The sequence below is a fragment of the Trachypithecus francoisi genome, unplaced genomic scaffold (assembly GCF_009764315.1).
Source record: "Trachypithecus francoisi isolate TF-2019V2 unplaced genomic scaffold, Tfra_2.0 Contig01665, whole genome shotgun sequence".
NCBI lineage: Eukaryota > Metazoa > Chordata > Mammalia > Primates > Cercopithecidae > Trachypithecus > Trachypithecus francoisi.
In genome coordinates, this window is record NW_022681447.1 from 751431 (window position 1) to 772348 (window position 20918).

General features: G+C 51.5%; 1 long non-coding RNA gene across 1 annotated transcript; it reads left to right on the top strand.

Annotated features, from left to right (window-relative positions):
- The first annotated feature begins 1579 nt into the window (after nt 1-1579).
- Nucleotides 1580-6178, top strand: LOC117074591. Its single transcript, XR_004433629.1, has 4 exons — nt 1580-1692; nt 2805-2964; nt 3966-4121; nt 6048-6178. It is a non-coding gene; the product is annotated as an uncharacterized LOC117074591 (long non-coding RNA).
- The last annotated feature ends 14740 nt before the right edge of the window (nt 6179-20918 follow it).

Genomic DNA, 20918 nt, shown 5'->3' on the forward strand with positions numbered 1-20918 from the left:
GGAACAGTCCCTGTCATCCATCCAGGGCCCCCTGTCCCCACCCTGAGCTGTTCTCCTGCCCTCCCTGCTTTACCTTAACCTGCTCCTAAGTGGAGCCTAAGGGAAGGCTGGTTCTAGGGACCCCAGTGGGAGGCAAGACAAGGAGGCCTTGCTGGGGGATTTCTGGTTCCCACACAGAAGTCCCCAAGGCCAGCTTCTCTACCTGGAGAGGACGGGAAAGCAGCTGGAACCTGAAGTCCAGGAGGGTCCATTTTCTGGCCTTGGAATTAGGTACTTTTGTTTTGAAAATTCCTTGGTATAAAGTTTACATGACTGGGGCCACTGGACCCTGTACACAGGGCTGGGGGTACAAAGAGGATCACAAGCCTGGCCTCTTTGGGAGCCATAGCTCAGGCACCACTCAAGGAAACACATTTGTTCAAGGGATTAGCATTCCTGGATGTCAGTTCAGTGAAGCGTTGGAGGAGGTGGCTATTGAGCCAGACCTCAGAGGATGGGCAGGAGGGGAGCCCTGGGTGGCAAAGGGGATGGGTATCCCAGAGAGTGAGAGGAGGAAGGAATGTGCAGGCAGATGGAAGAGGGTGTGGGGTCAAGGTACTAACAAATGCCTTTGTGTGTGTGTGTGTGAATGTGGGTATGTGTGTGTGAGACAGGGTCTGACTCTGTTGCTCAGGCTGGAGTGCAGGGATGTGATCATAGCTGACTGCAGCCTCGAACTCCTGGACTTAGGCTGTTCTCCCACCTCAGCCCCCTAAGTAGCTGGGACCACAGGCATATACCACTATGCCTGGCCAATTTAATTTTTATAGAGATGGCATCTTGCTATGTTGCCCAGGCTGGTCTTGAATTCTGGGCAGTGATCCTCCTGCCTTGGCCTCCCAAAGTGCTGGAATTACAAGTGTGAGCCACCACGCCTGGCCAGAACTGCCACTTTTGAGTACCTACTGTGTGCCAGGTGCCTAGGGATGTTGTAACAAATTCCACAATTGGCTTAAAATAACACAAATTTATTTGTTTATTTATTTATTTATTATTTTTTAAGACAGAGTCTCGCTCTGTTGCCCAGGCTGGAGTACAGTGGCACAATCTCGGCTCACTGCAACCTCTGCGTCTTGGGTTCAACTGATTCTCGTGCCTCAGCCTTCCGAGTAGCTGGGATCACAGGCACACATAACCATGCCTAGCTAATTTTTGTATTTTTTGTGGAGAGTGGGTTTCGCCATGTTGCCCAGGCTGGACAGATTTATTCTTTACAGTTCTGGAGGTCAGAACTCCAAAATCAGTTTCACTGGGCTAAAGCCAAGGTGTGGGCTGGGCCAGCTCTCCTGGCATGTCCCGGAGGAAGAGAATCTGTTCCTTGCCTTTTCCAGTTTCTGGAGGTTGCCTGTGTTTCTCTGCTTGTGACCCCTTGGTGACCTCCAGAAGCTAGAACAGGCAAGAAAACAATTGCTTCCATTGTCCCAGCTCCTACTTCCTCCCTTGACCTTCCTGCCTCTGCTCATGAGGACCCTTGTGATTCCATTCCGGGCCACCTGGATAATCCAGGCTAATCCCTCCATTTCAAGAAGAACCTTAATTGATTTAATCACATCTGCAAGGACCCTCTGAATGCTGCCTCGCCACAACTCATTTTACAGATAGGAAAATCAAGGCTCAGAGAGGTGAAGTCACTGATCCAAAGTCACACAGCAGGTGAGTTTAGTCACCCATTTCATGCATGGAAAGCCCACTGTGGGTCAGACACTGGGTTAGACCCTGGGTTGCAATGTGAAAGTTAGCCGTGAAGAGTGCTGTGGTGCTCAGGCCTGCAGAGTAATGACATAGTCCTGTCAAGGAATTCAGGGAAGGCTTTCTGGAGGAGGTGATTGGTGAGTTGAGCTTTCAAGAGTGATTTTCCTCTACCTACTTTAACTAGGGGAGGCTTCTGAACAAACGAGGGCTCTTCCAGAGGAGGACAGCCATAGGCCTAACCATCCTGAGACTGCTCTGCATGATGCTGGCTGAGAGGGCTCAGGCTTCTCGGAGAACTAGGAACTGATCAGTGATCATTGTCAGCAGAGCTAGCCCCAAGAGACTTCTGCTGCTGACCCTGCTTGTCATCCTCATTTGCACACAGGTAGGAGAGTGAGCAGGGGTGTGCATGCTGTGCAATGCAAAGGCCCAATAAAGTCAGTGTTGGTGCAGGGTCTCAGACTTGCAGCTCAAAGGCTGAACTCAGCCTCCTGGCTTTGTTTTGATTGGAAAGCAGAGCAAAAAGTGAAAAATTTGAAGTTGACATATGTTGCTAGGTACAAAAAAGTTTTTTGTTTTTTTTTTTTAGTTAGCCAGGTATAGTGGTGCATGTCTGTAGTCCCAGCTACTTGGAAGCCTGAGGTGGGAGAATCCCTTGAGCCAGGGAGGTCGAGGCTGCAATGAGCCACGATAGTGCTACTGCACTCCAGCGTGGGGGACAGAGTGAGACCCCGTCTCAAAAAAAAAAATAAGAAAGAGAGAGAGAGAAAAGAAAGAAAATAAAGAGAGAGAGAGAAAGAAAGGGAAGGAAGGGAGGGAGAGAGGGAGGGAGGGAAGGAGGGAGGGAGGGAGAGAGAATAGAGAGAGGAAGAAAAATATCTTTAAGGAATCTAGGTTCTTAGGGTCCCCACCACTACCTATTTTATACCCACATTTAAATCACCTGGCTGACCAACCCCCCAACACACCCCGACACACACACACACACAGCCTTGAGTTTCGGACACTTTCCCCCCAGGGTTCTTAACACGCACATCTGTGTGGCCTTGAACTTCCTGTCTGTTTTCTCATAGGTCAAAAGGAGATCATGTTTCCTGCCTGGAGGAGAGGCCCTGGTGGGCTGGAATAGGGGAAAGGAGGGAGTGTATCTCAGGATAGAATCCTGCATCCTGCAAGGGACCAGGCTTATCCTTGACTCACTCAATAGGATACAAGGGCGCTTACTGTAGCCAGGTGATTCCTGCAGCCGCTGTCTCATTAGGTAGACACCCGCATTTCTTTTTTTTTTTTGAGGCGGAGTCTCGCTCTGTTGCCCGGACTGGAGTGCAGTGGCCGGATCTCAGCTCACTGCAAGCTCCGCCTCCCAGGTTTACGCCATTCTCCTGCCTCAGCCTCCTGAGTAGCTGGGACTACAGGCGCCCGCCATCTCGCCCGGCTAGTTTTTGTATTTTTTTTAGTAGAGACGGGGTTTCACCGTGTTAGCCAGGATGGTCTCGATCTCCTGACCTCGTGATCCACCCGTCTCGGCCTCCCAAAGTGCTGGGATTACAGGCTTGAGCCACCGCGCCCGGCCACACCCGCATTTCAATAGTCTCCTTGTTCAGATGAGGAAACACATTCAGGGAATGAAGTCACTTGCCCAAGATCACACAGTCATACCTAGAGTAGGGATTCTCCTGGCCCAAGCTCCTACCCATGCTGCTGTCCCGCCCCCTCTGCAATGAAAACTCCTGGATGGAGGCTCCGGACTGTTCTTACAGAGCCCAGGCAGAGTGTGAGTGTGCAGCAGCACTCCCATTAGCAAGCACATGGCTAGTACTTATTTGGCACCTACTATGTGCATTTCAGTCTTATTATCTCCATTTTGCAGAGAACATAGAGGCCTAGAGAGGGGAGGAAACTCTCCCAGAATACCTTCCTCTGTGTAGGTAGCTGTCAGCCAGGCTCTCTGCTTAGACAGTAACAGAGGAATGAGATGGAAAATCAGAACTCCTGCCCCAGCTCTGCCACCGTGCCACCAATAGCATAGCCTTGGGTACCTCCTCACCCTCTCTCAGACTCTGGTTTCTAACAGGAGGAGTGTAGCAAGCCCTGCCTCCTGGGCTTATGAGGATTTACAACAGTTCAACACTGTAGAGCTCTGGACCACCAACCGTTGCTGCTCCCCCTCACCCCATCAGCCTCTAGCACTTCTACAGAGAAGACAAATATGAATGTGAACCTTTCTTTTGAAGGTCTTATGAGTGCCCAGAGCCCTATGGCAAGCAGTCTCTGCCAGGGAAAGGGATGCAGGGAAGTGGGGGCAGTGATAGGGAAGCAGAGCCAGAAGAGACCCTTGGCTTCCTTCCTTCAAGGCCTCTGGTCTCTAGCAGAGAGAAGAGAGGGAGCAGGTGAGAGCCCCACTTAGCTCCAGGCAATTTTTTTTTTTCCAGACAGGATCCCGCTCTGTCACCAGGCTGGAGTACAGTGGCACAATCATGACCCACTGCAGCCTCAACCTCCCAAGCTCAAGCAGCCCTCCCATCTCAGCCTCCCAAGTTGCTCAGACTACAGATGCTCGCTATCACGCCCAGCTAATTTTTGTATTTTTTGGAGAGATGGGTTTTTGCCATGTTGCTCAGCCTGGTCTTGAACTCCTGAGTTAAGTGATTTGCCTTGCCTACCTTGGCCTCCCAAAGTGCTGGGATTACAGGTGTGAGCCACTGTGCATGGCCAACTCCAGGCAAATTTGATCACCACAGACAGGGGAATTCTGTCCAGTTCCAGGGATACCCCTTAAGGGGCCCCAGACCGGCTGGGCCAGAGCCAGACAGGCCTCACTAAGATCTTCCATTCATTCATTCAATACATATTTATCGAGCCAAACCTCATTCTTTGTTTGTTTGGGATGGAGTCTCGCTTTGTCGCCCAGGCTGGAGTGCAGTGGCACGATCTCACGATCTCTGCCTCCCGGGTTTAAGCAATTCTCTATCTCAGCCTCCTGAGTAGCTGGGATTACAGGTGCCTGCCACTGCACCTGGCTAATTATTGTATTTTTAGTAGAGACGGCGTTTCACCATCTTGGCCAGGCTGGTCTTGAACTCCTGACCTTGTGATCCACCCGCCTTGGCCTCCCAGAGTGCTGGGATTACAGGCGTGAGACACTGCGCCTGGTCAAGCCAAACCTCATTCTAGATTCCATCTCCGGAAATAATGATGTGAGCCCCACCACACAGCACCCATAGTCTGGCAAGTGAGACAGACATTGAACCCACTCTAAAGAAGGGTCTCATTATCTCGAGAAAAAGACCACTTTGACCACAAGTCAAAGCTCTGGGAACCAACATTTCTTAGTAATTGGAAAAAAAGGTTTAATTGGAGCTTTGTTTTGAAAAATGAAATTAAAACTCTGAAAATATACACATTTTATCTTCCACAAACAACACTTAGGTTAATATGCTAATTCTTAGGTCAATGTGCTAATACTTAGTGTTATGGTTTGACTGTCCCCTCCAAAACTTACGATGAAATTTATTTATTTATTTAATTTTTTTTTTTTTTTGATGGAGTTTTGTTCTTGTCACCCAGGCTGGAGTGCAATGGCACGATCTCGGCTCATTGCAACTCCTGCTTCCCAGGTTAAAGCAATTCTCCTGCCTCAGCCTCTTGAGTAGCTGGGATTACAGGTACCCACCACTACACCCGGCTAATTTTTGTATTTTTAGTAGAGACAAGGTTTCATCATGTTGGCCACGATGGTCTTGAACTCCTGACCTCAAGTGATCCACCTGCCTCGGCCTCCCAAAGTGCTGGGATTACAGTGGTGAGCCACCATGCCCAGCTGACTTATGATGAAATTTAATTGCCATTGTGAACGTATTAAGAGGTGGGACTATTAAGAAGTGATTAGGGCCGGGCGCGGTGGCTCAAGCCTGTAATCCCAGCACTTTGGGAGGCCGAGATGGGCGGTTCACGAGGTCAGGAGATCAAGACCATCCTGACTAACATGGTGAAACTCCATCTCTACTAAAAAATACAAAAAACTAGCCAGGCGAGGTGGCAGGCTCCTGTAGTCCCAGCTACTCGGGAGGCTGAGGCAGGAGAATGGCGTAAACCCGGAGGCGGAGCTTGCAGTGAGCCGAGATCCAGCCACGGCACTCCAGCCTGGGCGACAGAGCAAGACTCCGTCTCAAAAAAAAAAAAAAAAAGAAGTGATTAGGTCATAAGGGCAAAACCTTCGTGAATGGATTAATCTCTTTATTGAAGGAGTGAGCTCATTATCAAGATGCTGGATTTATTGTAAAAGTGAGTTCAGCTTTCTCTTGCTCACTTTATAGTGCTGTCTTGCCCTTCTGCCTTCCACCATGGGATGATACAGCATGAAGGCCCCCACCAGATGCTGGTGCCATACTCTTGGACTTCCCAGTCTTCTGAATTATGAGCCAAATAAATTTCTATTGTTTACAAATTACCCAGAGTGGTATTCTGCTATAGCAGCAGAAAATGGAGTAAGACAATTAGAGTAAAAAAAAGTTCATTTGAGTAGGCATAGTTTTCCCCACAAAATTGCCTGATGGTCCTTACTAGAACCTTCTGGGTCCTAACAACCAAAATGTTTCATCACATCCCCCTGAGTTCTTTGGGCCACTCTGAGTTCTATGACATTCAGATCATTTTCTTCCAAAGCACAGGTTCATCTTTCTTCACATTGGGGGTTTTCATTATTTAGACAGGGCTGACCCAGCAGCCAGCCAGACAGATCCTTGGTTTGTCAGCCACTGTGTGCAGGACCCAGGAGCTCTCCAACATAACTCTCATCAACTTCATGAAATTCTATAACTTGGAAGATTTCCTTTGCTGCCGACTTGCATAAGTAGACCTGACAGACAGAAGAGATACAGATGGGAGGGGCGGACAGATGCTGGTGCTAGGTAGGGTGAGATGCTTGAATGGGAATGAAGTAAGTGGCCAGGACAGTAGTAAATATATTCATGTTTTAACAACTCTTCCAACTCGGATAATGAATGCTCAGCTATGGGGCACCCCAGTCATACAATTAACCGTAACAGCCCAAGATCTCTTGCATCTGGAGTTAGGGAGGGATGAAATTCCATCTTGTTTAAGCCGGTGTTATTGTGGATCTCTGTTATAAAACCTACATCCTACCTAATACATCTAGTCATTTGGTGGTAATTACAATCGATTTTCCTGTGGGGACCATTCTTTCCCACTTTTGGCCCATGTGGTTCAGGCTGGGCTGTCCCTACCTTTAGGATGCAGAGATTGTCACATGACTCAGGTTTGACCAAAATGCCCCATTTGCCTGGCCACAGGGATTGGTTCAGGGATGGTTCGAATGACCTAAGCCCTCCAGGAATTTTGCTGGAAGAATTGAGCTTTGCTGGAGCCTCCAGGGGTAGTTGAGCTGGTCGACTGTGGGTCTGAAAACAGAGCCAATGGGGAAGAATGAGGAGTTGAGAGACATGGAGACACCCTCTCGGCACCTGGATTCAGCTGTGCCTGAAGCTCAGAAACCCCAGGACTTTAAGTCACTTGAGCCAATGCATTCACCTCTTATCATAAACCAGTTTGAGCTGGTTTTCTGTCACTTGCCTGAAAGAGAACTGAGACTTTACCCAGAGAAGAAAAATTTGGAATGGAGAGAAAAGGAGAATGAGCGCTGCCTTCAAAGATCTAAAGGGCAGCCTGGGCCTTGTGTGATCACACACAGACTGTGTGGTTCCAGTGGGCAGAGGGACTGGAGCAGGCTTCCGGCTCTTTATGAGGAACTTTCCCACAATTAGAGCTGTTCAAAGAGGGCCCCAAGCAACTTCAAGAGAGGGAGGAAGCTTCCCGTCTCTGGGGGTATGCAAACAGAGCCAGGATGTGGTGAAAGGAACTCAGGCTAACTAGGAGGACAGAGATCCTATAATTTGTGAGTGTGACTTAGTACCTCCAACCAGCTTTCATGTAGAGCCGGAGAATATTAGTCATACCCAATCTTTAATTATAAAATATTTAAGATATTCAAGAAGGTATAGAAAATAATTCACTGATCACCCCTGCATTCACCACTGTCAGCTCAAGAACTAAAACTACCAGGACAGCTGAGCTTCTGACCACAGACACCTCCACCCTCCTGTCCCCCCGCTGGTCATTAAGCTTTGACTACCCATGCATAGTCCTAAGGGATATGTACTTCAGAGGTCTTTTTTAAATAGAGGGGTTAGAATTGCCATGCTTTCAGGCCCTACAGATTTTTTGTTATTACCAGTGGTGGAAATAAAAGTGCTTAGCTACTAATAAAACATGTGTTATTCTTTCTTTTTTAATAATAGAAAAGTATGACAAGAGCAGTCCCTGAACAGTTTTTCATCTTGTTTATATAAAAGCCATTTCCTCACCTCCCCTCCCCACCTCCGCCACCCAGCCTCCCGCACCTCCCTGTTCCCAGCTCTGGATTCCATCTCTGGGCTCTATTCCCTGCTGATAATCACAATTCCAGGATTGAGACTGAGATAAGGCATATCAAGCACTTTGCACATTCCCTGGCATATAGTAAGCACTAATTTTAGCACTAGTTGTCATTATCGCTGTCACTGCCATCTCGGGAATTGCTCCACCCCCGTCCCCTCCCCTTGGCAGGAAGTTGCCAACCCTCCACTGCCTCTGCTCACCCACCTTCTCCAGGTTGTCCTGAAATTCCACTGATCTTACCCTTCACTACCTCCCAGACTACAATCTCTGCAACTGGTTTCCTTGCCTTTGGTCTCAACGCCGCATTCACCCTCCTCACGGTGGCCCAAGCAATTGTTCCTTTCCAGTATGTGACTCCCTGGCTTGCCCCCACCTCCGTGATGCCCCCAAGGCCCCATCCCTGCAGACTGACTTGCAGGTTCCTCAACTTCCTCTTCCCTTACTCCTCTGAGCAGCCACACGTGCTATTCCCCCTGCCCAAGATGCCCTTCCCCTCTTGCTCTCTCTGGCTCCTCCCTCCACATCCTTCCAGGCTTAGCTCAAGAGTGGGCTCCTCCAGGATGCCCTCCCAGGACCCCCAGGTGAAATCAGGCCTCTCTCCCTGGGCAGTGTGCCCAGGCCTACTCTACAAGTCTCTAACAGCCTCTGGGATCATGATTCTTTGCGAGCCTCCCTTGCTCCAGGTGGCGAGTTTCTTGAAGGCGGGAGGAATGCTATCTTCCTCAAGGCTTGACAAATCGCTGTTGCATAACAATTTGAAAAATAATATCCCTGACTTTTCTAAGCTTTTTGCTCCTTCCAACTCTCTTACGCTTCCCAAGAACCCAAGGGGGAGGTCCTGAACCAGCCCCATTTTACAGATGAGGAGGTGAGGCAGCGTGTGTGTTGCTTCCTGCGGCTGCTGGAACAAATGACCACAAACCCAGTGGCTTAAAACAATGCACATCTATTCTCTTACAGTTCTGCAGGCCGGAAGTCCAAAATCAAGGTGTGGGCAGGGCTGGCTCTTCCTTGAGGCTCTGGGGGAGAATCCTTGCTCCCGTCCTCATATCACGGCAACCTCTGCTTCTATCGGCACAGCTCCTCCTCTCAGTCGAAGCTCCCTCTGCCTCTTTCTTATATACAAGAACACTTGTGACTACATATGGGGCTCATGCAGATAGCCTGCAACAATCTCAAGATCTGTAATCTAATTACGTCTGCAAAGACCCTTTTGCCACCCGAGGGAGCACTGGTAGGCTCTGAGGATGAGGGTGTGGGGTCCTGGGAGGCCTCTGTGCAGCTGCCTCAGAGGGTAGCAGTGGCACAGCTGCGATGTGGACCCGGGGGTCTGGATCCAGATCTCGGTGCCATAGCACTTCCCTTGAAGGCAGTTCCCTGACTGTGGGGCTGGCCGTGGGGCAAGGCATTCCGGGCAGAAGGAAGAGAGCAGCCCCAGCCTCCAGGCAGGAAGGCAAGGGTGGCATGGGAGGAAAATCTGGCCTCCACCAAAGTGAGGCACAACCAATAGAGCCTTGTGGGCAGAGAGAGGGCACAGGTTACTTGGACCCTGATGAGGCATCGTTCTCCTTGGTCTGCATGCTGGAGGCCAAGCCTATGGAGCCTCCATGGAGGGTGGGGATGCACCTGTTCCTCCCACCTCCTCCCCACACCTAAACACCCTCAAAGAATGAAGGAGGAAGGGAGGCTGTGGCTTATCAGGGACTGGATGATGGTCCCTTCATGAATGTAGTGTTTAGAATGTGCCAGGCAGTAAGCCAAGCTATTTGTGTCTGTCTCTCATTTAATCTTTACAACGATAATCCCTTATATACCCATTTAATGGATGAACAAATTGAGGCTTATTAACAATGGTTAGTATATCTTGAGCATCAGCCATAGGCCAAACTCAACATAGGTTTGTGCTTATGTAATGCTCACAGCTCCCAGCAGCCCTGTATGGAGGGATGCCGTCTGTCTGTACAGAGGGGGAAACAGCTCGCTGATACAAGTGACCAGTTACAGAATGCTGAGGATGGTGTGGGCAGGGGGGAGGCCTCAATCGGGCACTGGAGCTGTAGTTTGGCATGAAAGTGGGGGACTGGCAAGGTCAAGACCAGGAGCAGATGGGGCTTGGGTGGGTGCAAGGCCCCTCCCTGTCAGCCATGAGCAGCTGGGAGGTGTGCAGGCCCTGTCCCTTCTCCAGGCAGCACGGGTGGGGAGCCAGTGGTCCCAGGCTGTGGGATGGGGGTGGGGAGGGAGTAGGAGACAGGTTGGGGTAGGGAGTGGGGAAGGGAGGATGGGACGGGGAGGGAGTGGGAGTGGAGGAGGGAGAGGGAGGATGGAGGGAGGAGGGAGTGGGGGAGGGGGAGGGACGGTGGAGGGCGTGGGGGTGGGGGTGAATGGGAGGGAATCAGTGAGGTCCATGAGGGTCACCATAGTAACAGGAGCCAGCTCTGCTCTGAGGCCTGAGTCTGAGCCGCCACGGGGAAGGAGATAAAAGGTTTTCTATCGATCTCTGTCGGGAAAGTCATTGGTGATAAGCTGGGCTGGAGGGGCCGGCTGGCGGGAGTGTGCATAGTGGCTGCGCATGCATGGCTCAAGGGTGCCCAGGGAGCCCCCACAGACTGGGGTGAGACTGTTTGGGAGGTGACCGCCTGAGCCAGGGAGGGGCTGGGCTGGGAGCCACGTCTGTCTGCTTCTGCTTTAATGGGGGCAGCTGGCTGGCTCAGCCTCCTGCCTCAGTCTTCCCTTCTGCTTAGTGGGGAAGTTGGGCCCAGGCTGCCTCTCTGGGGCAGGGGATGAGTCAGGGATGCAGAGGCGGGAGGGAGAGAGGAGCTCAGATGCTGTGGCTGGTCTCTGGTCTGCACTGGAGTTCTGGCTGCAGGAAGCTGGTCCTTTCTTTTCAGGAGAAGTGCAGGCCCATCTGGGGCATCAGCAGTCACAGCTGGGGTGGGCTGGCAGTCTCGGGTGAGGACAAAGACTCCAGCTGCCTAAGAGCCAGGGCCAGGCTGTCGTCCAAGGCCCCACTGAGCCAAGAGCAGCTTCAACTCAGGGCCCGTGTGTGTGTGTGTGTGTGTGTGTGTGCGCGCGTGTGTGCATGTGCAGCTGTGCCAGTGCCCCACCAGGCCTTGAGCGTGTACAGGTCACCTGCCCCTGCCTGTCTCTGTGTCTGCACTCCTTCCCACCACAGGTGTTAGAGTCTGTGATGCCCCGGATGCTGGGCTGGATAGGGGTGCAAGGGTGACCGAAGCAGACACAAATTCATGTCCTCGTGGAGCCAACATTCTACTGGGTATTTGGGGCAGGAGAGAGACAGACAAAATAATAGGGCTATGGACGATGAGTGTCCCGGGGGGTGCGGGAGGGGCGGGAGGGGAAGCAGCTTGTTAGTTAGGTGAGACAAGGTGGTCTTACAGCAGAGACCTGAGGGAGGCAGGGGACAGATGTGTGGGGAGCTGGGAAGAGGAGACAGTACAGGTGTAAAGGTCCTAAGGCAGGAGTGTACCAGGAACAGTGGGGAGGCCTGTGGGGCTGGAGAGCAGTGCACAGGGGCAGAGGGCAGGAGGCAAGGACAGAGAGGGTCAGGACCAGCTTGGGTGGCCACAATGCACAGTGGGGCCTCTGACTCAGACCCTGAGTGACAGGGGCCTTCAGGGAGAGCTGGGATCTTCCCTAGGTCCCCACAGTGTACCCTGGGTGCTGAGAGGGGCCAGGGCAGGAGCAGGAGGCCTGGGAATCCAGGGGCCCTGGCCAGGGTGGGGCTGTGAAAAGATTCCAATTACAAATATATCTTGAAGGTAAAATAGCCAAGAATTTCTGGCATGGGGTGAGGAGAGGAGCCAAGGACACTCCAGAGTTTTCCACCTGAGCAACACTGTGGCATCTAACTGTTGTGAGAGGCCCAGGTGTATGGAGGGAGGGAGAGGGTGTGCATCTGTCCGCACACATGGGTGGGGTGTGTGCAGCTCTGTGTGCACCCCTAGAGGGCCAGGCTGGGGTCTCAGGGCTACTGGTCGGAGCCTTACCCCGTTCCTGATGGGGCCAGCTCTCAGCCACCGCTGGAGGCGAGAATGGCCCTTGTCTGGCTTGCTCCTGGGGGGCACTCAGCTCTTCCTGCTCTCCCGAGTCCCTAGAAATGACGGCGTGCTCAGCCATGATCCCCTGCCCTTCTCCTTCCTGCCGCCCTCCAGGGCCTGTGGGATGGGGCAGCAGACAAAAGGGAGAAAAACCAAGGGAGGGAGGGAGGGGCCATGGCAGACCCCTGAGAGACATCTGTGGGGTGAACACAACCCTTTAGACATAACCCTCCCCAGACTCCCACCTTTTGCTGGGATGGATGTTTGGGGGCCCCTGAGAGGAGGAACCTGCCCAATAGCAGAGACACTGACCCCCACCCTGAGGTCACCTGCCTCCAAAGCCAGAAAAAATTCCCATTGATCCATTTTGCCTATTGATCCCATTGACCCTCCTTCTCCACTTCCCCAAATCCTGGTCATTCTCTAAGACAAGCTCACCCTCCAGCTTCTGGGAACCTGGTGAGGCACCAAGAAGGTGGGTGCTTGAGTCAGCCAGAGGGCTCACGCTTCTGCCCTGCCGCCTGTTGCTGTGTGACCTTGGGCAAGTCACTTCACCTCTGAGCAGGCACTTCCTCCCCCTGTAACTTGGAGCTGCTAACAGCTTCTCTGTGGGGCTGCACAGAGGACTTAGCTGTTGCTTCTGTGAGTCTTGGTTTCCTAATCTGTCAAGGGCTGTGGGAAGACGAAGTGAGACGCTGTGGAGGCCCACGTTGGAGGCCACGGTGTGCCTCCCCTGAATTCATGCCTTCCTGCTCCCAGGACCTGCCCGTCCGTCTCTCCGTGCTCCTCACTCTACTTCTCTGAGAGCCCCACTGTTCCAAGGAGTTCCCACCAGCCATGGCCACAGGCTCTTGGGGCCCATGGTGTCAGCGCTGATGGGGTCTCTGAGGTCTGTCACGGTACATGGCCACCAAAGCCAGAGCTAACTTTGGGAGCTGAGCACGGAGTGTCTGTGGCTCACCATGGTAGGCTGAAAAATGGCCCCTAAAGATATCCAGGTCCTCATCCCTGGAACGTGTGGGTGTCCCCTTTACAGCCAAAAAATGGGCTCCTGCAGATGTGCAAAGTTAAAGGTCTTGAGATAAGGACCTGGGCTATCCAGGGGTTCCCTAAATGCTGTCCCAAGTGTCCACACCAGAGAGAGGCCGAGGGAGACTCGACACACGCACAGAGGAGGAGACTGTGCGGCCACCAAGGCAGAGACTGGAGTGACGCAAACACAGCCAGGGAGCACCAGGGAAGCTGGCAGAAGCTGCAAGGGGCGCTGCACGGGTTCTCCCCTGGCGCCTCCGAGGGGGCGCAGCCCCGCCGATGCCATGATTTGAAACCAGTGATACTGATTTTGGACACCCAGTCTCCAGAACTGCGAGAGAATGATTTCTGCTGTTCTAAGCCCCGACATGTGTAGTAACTCGTTAGAGCAGCCACAGGGAGCTAACACTCACAGCTTAGGATTTCCTGGCTACCGCCCAGACCCTGCCCTCCCCGATGTCCGTCCAGAGCTGGGTGTGAGTGGGTAGAGTGTGCAGGTGGCTATTTACTCCTGCAAGCCAGCAGGGGCCCAGGGATGCTGGGCAGGTAGAGGGGAAGGAGGATAGCTAGGCTCTGGAAGCCCAGACCACGTGGGTGTTCTGTGAACCTGCTGGACCCTCAGCCCAGGCCCAGGAGCTTGGGAGGAGTAAGCCACAGGGCATGTGGTGGCTGCCTGTGTCCATACACAGCTGGGGGGCATGCTTGGTGCATGTCCATGTGATGGGCTGTGTGGGCATAGAGGTGAGGAGTAGGCACTTGTGCACCTGGTATAGACCCAGTGGAAAACCCAGGTGTGCCAGAAACAGCCAGCTTCCTTTTTTCTTTCTTTCTTTCTTTTTTTTTTTTTTGAGATGGATCTTACTCTGTCACCCAGGCTGGAGTTCAGTGGTGTGATCTCGGCTCACTACAACCTCTGCCTCCCAGGTTCAAGCGATTCTCCTGCCTCAGCCTCCCAAGTAGCTGGGATTACAGGCACCTGCCACCACTCCCGGCTAATTATTTTGTATTTTTGGTAGAGATGGGGTTTTAGCCTGTTGGCCAAGCTGGCCTCAAACTCCTGACCTCAAGTGATCTGCCCGCCTTGGCCTCCCAAAGTTCTGGGATTACAGGCGTGAGCCACCAGGCCCGACCCCTTTTTTTTCTTTAAATCAACTTATATCCTATTCTAAGCCCCTATCCTGCTGGCTGGTGGGCAATTGGATCTCAGCCATTATCGGGACCTTCTTTCTTCTCCGAAGCCACACAAAGGTCCCAAGGCCATGCTGAGTCTGGCTACCAGCTCTGGCAAAGGAGGCCAGCAAAGTTCTCTGAGACACGCTAGGGGCCAGGCTGCCTGCATGGAATTGGAGCATGGGGTGGGGTTAGTAAAACATAGACAAAACCAAAATTAATATCTGCTGTTTGTCTAGAACCCTGGAGCTTTGCTGCTGAATATGGTTGTCATTAGCTACGTGTGGCTAGGTACATTTCAATCAATTTAAAAGAAATAAAACTTAAAATTGTGTGTGTGTGTGTGTGTGTGTGTATTTCTTTTTTTTTAGACAGAGTCTCACTTTGTCACCCAGGTTGGAGTACAAATGGCGTGGTCTCAGCTCACTGCAACCTCCACCTCCCGGGTTCAAGCGATTCTCCCGCTTCAGCCTCCCTAGGGACGTCTGTAGTCCCTAGTAGCTGGGACTACAGGCGCATGCCACCACACCCGGGTAATTTTTGTATTTTTAGTAGAGACGGGGTTTCGCTATGTTGGCCAGACTGGTCTCGAACTCCTGACCTCGTGATCCGCCTGTCTCGGCCTCCCAAAGTGCTGGGATTACAGGCGTGAGCCACTGCACCCGGCCTTTAAAATTGTTATTATTACACTAGTCACTTTCTGGTGTTCAGGAGCGGTGTGTGATCACCCTGTGGGACCTGGTATAGGAAGTTCTGTTGGGCTGTACTGCCAGAAGCATTCAACCACTGACACAAGTGCCGCCCCTCTGAATGGGGTGACCTGCCCATTTACAGATGGGGATGAAAGGATCAAGCACAAAATGACTTACCCAAGGTCACTTGCAGCAGTTGGCACCTCCGAGCTCCATGGGCAGTGGCACCCAGGGCTGCTGGGTAGAGTGGGTGCTTGCCAATGCCGGCTGCCGAGTGAACGCACCAGTGCCGTCCTCTGCCTCCTTGGAGGAAAGCTGCCTGTGAAGAACAGTCCTGCCCTCGTTAAGAGGAGGTGCGGCCTCCTGAGCTCAGCCTGGTGAGGCGCTGTGTGGCTCCATCCCTACCTCGGGCACCACACTTTGCCTCTTTGGGACCCCGTGTCCCCGTCCATGAGATGGAGATTGTGACCACCGCATAGGGCTGCCTGGGATTTCCATGAGTTTGTGTTTGTAAAGTGCACAGTACAGCCTAACTCAATCATACGACCTTTGAGAGATGATGGGATTTGGCACACAGGAATGAGCACTGCGCCTCCTCAGAGTGACTCCCAGAGGTCAAGTTGGGATTTACTTAGACTTAGACCCGCAACCATATCTTGCATCTAGCATTCACCTGACAAACATCTATTAAGCTTGCTTTTGGGGGCCATGACTGATGTAAGCCTGCAGCTATGAGGTGTACCCTAGGCTAGGGAGGGTTATTCTGAGAAGAAAGTGAACCCCAAGGAAGGGGAAATCCAGAAGAAGATTCCTGATGACATCTGCGAGTTGGATCCAGATGTTCCTGAAGCTGTTATATTCCTGTTTTGTTTGCCAATAATTTTTTGTTATTTACAACTCGAAGCCAGGCCATCTGGTCCAACCCCTTGTCCCCTGAAGCATAGCTGCTTCTCCATAGCAGCTATGACAGTCTCTGCTTGAATGCTGCTCATCATGGGGAGCTCACTACCTGCCAAGGGAGCTCCACAAGGGCAGAACCAACTCTGGTGCAAGTGAGAGCTGCTAATCGATTGCTCTTGTCTGGAAATGGTGTGCACAGCTGGGAGCTCCTCTGGATTGGATGCAGGGCAGTGGAAAGAGGACCCTTCATGGTTCGGTAGACCTGAATTCAAATTTCAGGCCTGGTGACTCACTGTGTGACCCGAGTGAGGCAAGGGGCTTTCCCTAACTGAGCCTCAGTTTCACCATCTGTAAAATGGTCTCCCTGGCAACATTGATCTGGTGAGGAGGCCATGAGGATTAAGCAAGAAAATGCGTGTGAAGCTCCGGGCGCACGCCAGTGTGTAGCACACAGGAGACACCCGAGGGCCACATCCCTCCCGTGGGTAACACTAGTGGACACTGCATACCCATCTGAGAAGGTCCGCTCTGCGTCCATGAGAGGTTGGCACTGGGGGCGTCCGCACTGGGCCAGGCTGCTCCTGCTCTGTGGAGCGTCTGCTGCAGCTGTGACTCACAGCTCCACCACACTCACAGCCCAAGACTCGGAGCCATCTGTTGTTATGGCGACGCAAGCCCACTGGAGTTCTGGGCCGTCACTCACCAGGGTCTGACGCTAGGGGAGTGTTTGGGCATGTGGGTGTGGCCTGTGTGTTTGTGTAGGGGGATGGGTGTGCAAACACTATTCCTGCATGTTCAAGGCGGTGTGCTGGTGTTTGTGTGTGGACTTCCTGCGTGTGTCTGCGTTGAGGGCGTTTGTCTGTGTGTGGTGTTGAGCTGTGTGTGTGGTCTGGGTGTCTGTGGGCTGTGTGTATGTGTAATGTGCCTCGGTAACGCTGGCCTGAGGCAGGGTGGACAGGAGGGTGGCCCAGGGAGGGGTGTGGACCTGGGTATCTATCATTCTGACCCGGTGGCCCTGGGTTGGTCACTACCCCTTTCTCAGCCTGTTTCCTCCTCAATAAGCACAGCAGGTTGCAAAGGGCAGTCACACTTGCTATTTCATTTACTCCTCCTGTGATCCTGTACCAACAGCTGCTCACTCAACTCATATTTAGACTCCACTCTGTGTCAGACCCTAGGGATACAGCCATGAACAGAGACTTCCTCCGCTGAGGGTCTCCAGTCTGGTGGGAGACAGTCAATACACAAACAAGCAAACAAAACCAGAGACTCCAGTGGGTACTGGGAGGAGGAAGAGCAGGAGGAGGGCATAGAGGGTGATGGGGTGGAAACTGAGGACAGGGTGGTCAGAGAGGTGACCGATGAGCAGAGGCTTGGAGGAGGGAGGCCAGAGTCATGGGAAGAGCATGGCAAGCATCGCAACAGCAAGTGCAGAGGCCCTGAGGAAGGTGGAGGTTCATGCTTGTGTGGCCCAGCGAGCAGGCCGCGCACTGCAGCCGTGCAAGTGGGATGGGCGAGGCCACCGCCGTTTGCGGTTTGTGGATTCCAAGGCAAGCACACTGGTGAAAACAGCCCATTGTTCATCCACTGATGAATGGAGAGGCAACATGTGCTATGTCTAGACAAGGAAATAGTATTTGGCAATAAAAAGGAACAAGGGACCAGGCGCGGTGGCTCACACCTGTAATCCCAGCACTTTGGGAGGCTGAGGCGGGTAGATCACTGAGATCAGGAGTTTGAGACCAGCCTGAGCAACATGGAGAAACCCTGTCTCTACTAAATAATACAAAATTAGCCAGGCGTGGCAGCGCATGCCTGTAATCCCAGATGCTTGGGAGGCTGAGGCAGGAGAATCGCTTGAACCCAGGAGGCGGAGGTTGCAGTGAGCCGGGATCACGCCATTGCACTCCAGCCTAGGCAACAACAGTGAAACTCCATCTCAAAAAAAAAAAAAAAAAAAAGGAACAAGCTACTGGTACGTGCAAAAATATGAGTGAATCTTAAGTGCGTTATGCTGAGCAAAAGTAGCCAGCCTCGAAAGGCTGTAGGCTGTAGGATTCTATATGTGACATTCTGGGAGTGACAAAATGATAGGAACAGAAAACTAATCAGTGGTTGCCAGGAACTGGGGATGGGGAAAAGGCTGACCTGACCACAAGGGGGCTTGAGACGGTTATGTGATTCGACACATTTGCCAAAATCCATAGAATTGAGTGCTAAAAATTGGTGAGCTTAATTGTATGTAAATTATACATCAGTATACCTGGCCACACACCAACACATACACCCCACAATTTTGGGGCTGAGTGACCCTCCCACCTCCTGGAGAGTTCGTGAGAGCAGCTCTGAGAAACACACTCTTCTCTAGGTCCTGTCATTTCATTTTCAATTGCCTTGTCCTTAATCTGTCTTTGCCGTGAATATAGTAGTTTCTTTTCTTTTTTTTGTTTTTGTTTCGTTCATGAGATGGAGTTTCGCTCTTGTAGCCCAGGCTGGAGTGCAATGGTGCAATCTCAGTTCACTGCAACCTCCACCTCCTGGGTTCAAGTGATTCTCCTGCCTCAGCCTCCTGAGTAGCTGGGATTATAGGTGCGTGCCATCACGCCCAGTAAATGATTGTATTTTTAGTAGAGATGGGGTTTCACCATGTTGGCCAGGCTGGTCTTGAACTCCTGACCTCAGGTGATCCACCCACCTCAGCCTCCCAAAGTGTTGGGATTACAGGCGTGAGCCACCATGCCCAGCCGGTAGTTTCTCAGTAAGTATTTGATCAACTGATCTGGAAATGCTTCCCATCCAAAACCAAGGGCCCTTGTTCTCAGCTGCTGAGAAAGGACCAGGCAAAAGTGTCAGGGGCTTGACCAGGAGGGGTGTGTGCATGTGTTTGTGTGTGTGTGTGCACATGCGCAGTGTGTGAGGCAGGGCTTGGTGCACCCCATGCTGAGTGTTTTTAGCAGAATGTGGTTGTCCGTGGAGGGCATGAGCACCCCAGTTCTCCTTCCTGGCACCAGCCAAGGTGAGGGGCACTTCCTCACGTGCTTCAAGGTCAAGGCTGTCTGTAACTTGCTTTGGCCAATGAAATGTGAGCAGAAGTGAGGATGTCACTTCCGGAAGCAGCTTCGGGAGTTGGTGTGCAATTCTTCACTTTCCCTTTTCCCCAAGCTAGTGAGACCCCATCAGGACAGAATCTCAGTGAGCCTGGACCCAGACTGGCTCCACCATGGCTCTACCAAGTAGTGTCTTCCTGCTCCCCTGGTCAGACGTAGCATGAGCAAGAAATCAACTTTTGCTCTTTATGTATGTACGTATTTTTTAGTAGACTTTCTTTCTTGTTGGACCAGTTTTAGATTCACAGCCAAACTGAATGGAAGTTGCAGAGATTTCCCATGTCCCTGCTGCCCCCACATGTGCACAGCTCCCCACCCCCATTGTCAGCACCCCCCTACCAGATGGTACATTTGTTCCAATCCATGAACCTACATCGACACGTCATTATCACTGGAAATCCGTGGCTTAGGTTAGGGTCCCTCTTGCTGTTGTTCATCTGTAGTTATAATGCCATGGGTCATACTGACTTGTTTCACGGCCCTGCAAGTTGCCTGTGCTCTGCCTATTCATCCTCCCCACAAACCTTGACTTTTTTTTTTTTTTTTTTTTTTGAGACAGAGTCTTGCTCTGTCGCCCAGGCTGGAGTGCAGTGGCACGATCTTGGCTCACTGAAACCTCTGCCTCCCAGGTTCAAGTGATTCTCCTGCCTCAGTCTCTTGAGTAGCTGGGACTACAGGCACGCACCACTGCGCCTGGCTAATTTTTGTATTTTTAGTAGAGATGGAGTTTCACCATATTGGTCAGGCTGATCTTGAACTTCTGACCTCGTGATCTGCCCACCTTGGCCTCCCAAAGTTCTGGGATTATGGGCATGAGCCACTGCACCCCAGCCACACACCCTGACCTTTTTACTGTTTCCATAGTTTCGCTTTTTCCAGAATGTCACGTATTTAGAATCATACAGTATGTGGCCTTTTCAGATTGACTTCTTTCACTTAGTAATATTCATTTAAGGTTCCTCCATGTCTTTTCGTGGCTTAGTAGCTCATTTCCTTTTAGTACTGAATAATATTTCATTGTCTGGGTATGCTACAGTTTATTTATCCATTCACCTACTGAAGGACATCTTGGTTGCTTCTAAATTTTGGTAACTACGAAAAAAGCTGCTATAAACATCTGTGTGCTGGATTTTTTTGTGGATATATGTTTTCAACTTATTTGGGTAAATACCGAGGGGCATGATTGCTGGATCACATGGTAAGAATTTGTTTTGTTTGTAAGAAAATTGCATGTCTTAGCTCAGGCTGCCATAACAAAATACTACAAGCTTTGTGGCTTAAACAATGGAAATTAATTTCTCACAGTTCCAGAGGCTGGAAGTCCAAGATCAAGGTGTGGGCAAGGTAGGTTTAATCCCGCAGCTCTTCTCTGGGCTTAGAGATGGCTGCCTTCTTGCTGTGTCCTCACAAGGTGGGGTGGGGAAGATAGAGAGGCAGCTAGCCCAGAGCTTGCTCTCATGTCTCTTCTTATAAAGACACTCATCCTTTTGGATTGGGGCCCCATCCCTATGATCTCATTTAGCCTTAATCACCTCCATAAAGGCCCTGTCTTCAAAGAAATACAGTCACAAAGTGGGCTGGGGCTTCAGCGTACGATCTTTGAGAGAACAAAAGCATCCAGTCCATAACACTGTCAGACTGTCTTCCAAAGTGGGCTGTATCATTTTGCATTCCCACCAGCATGAGTGAGAGTTCCTGTGGCTCCACAACCTCATCAGCATTTGATGTTGTCAGCATTCTGGATTTTGGCCATTCTGATAGGTGTGTAGGGG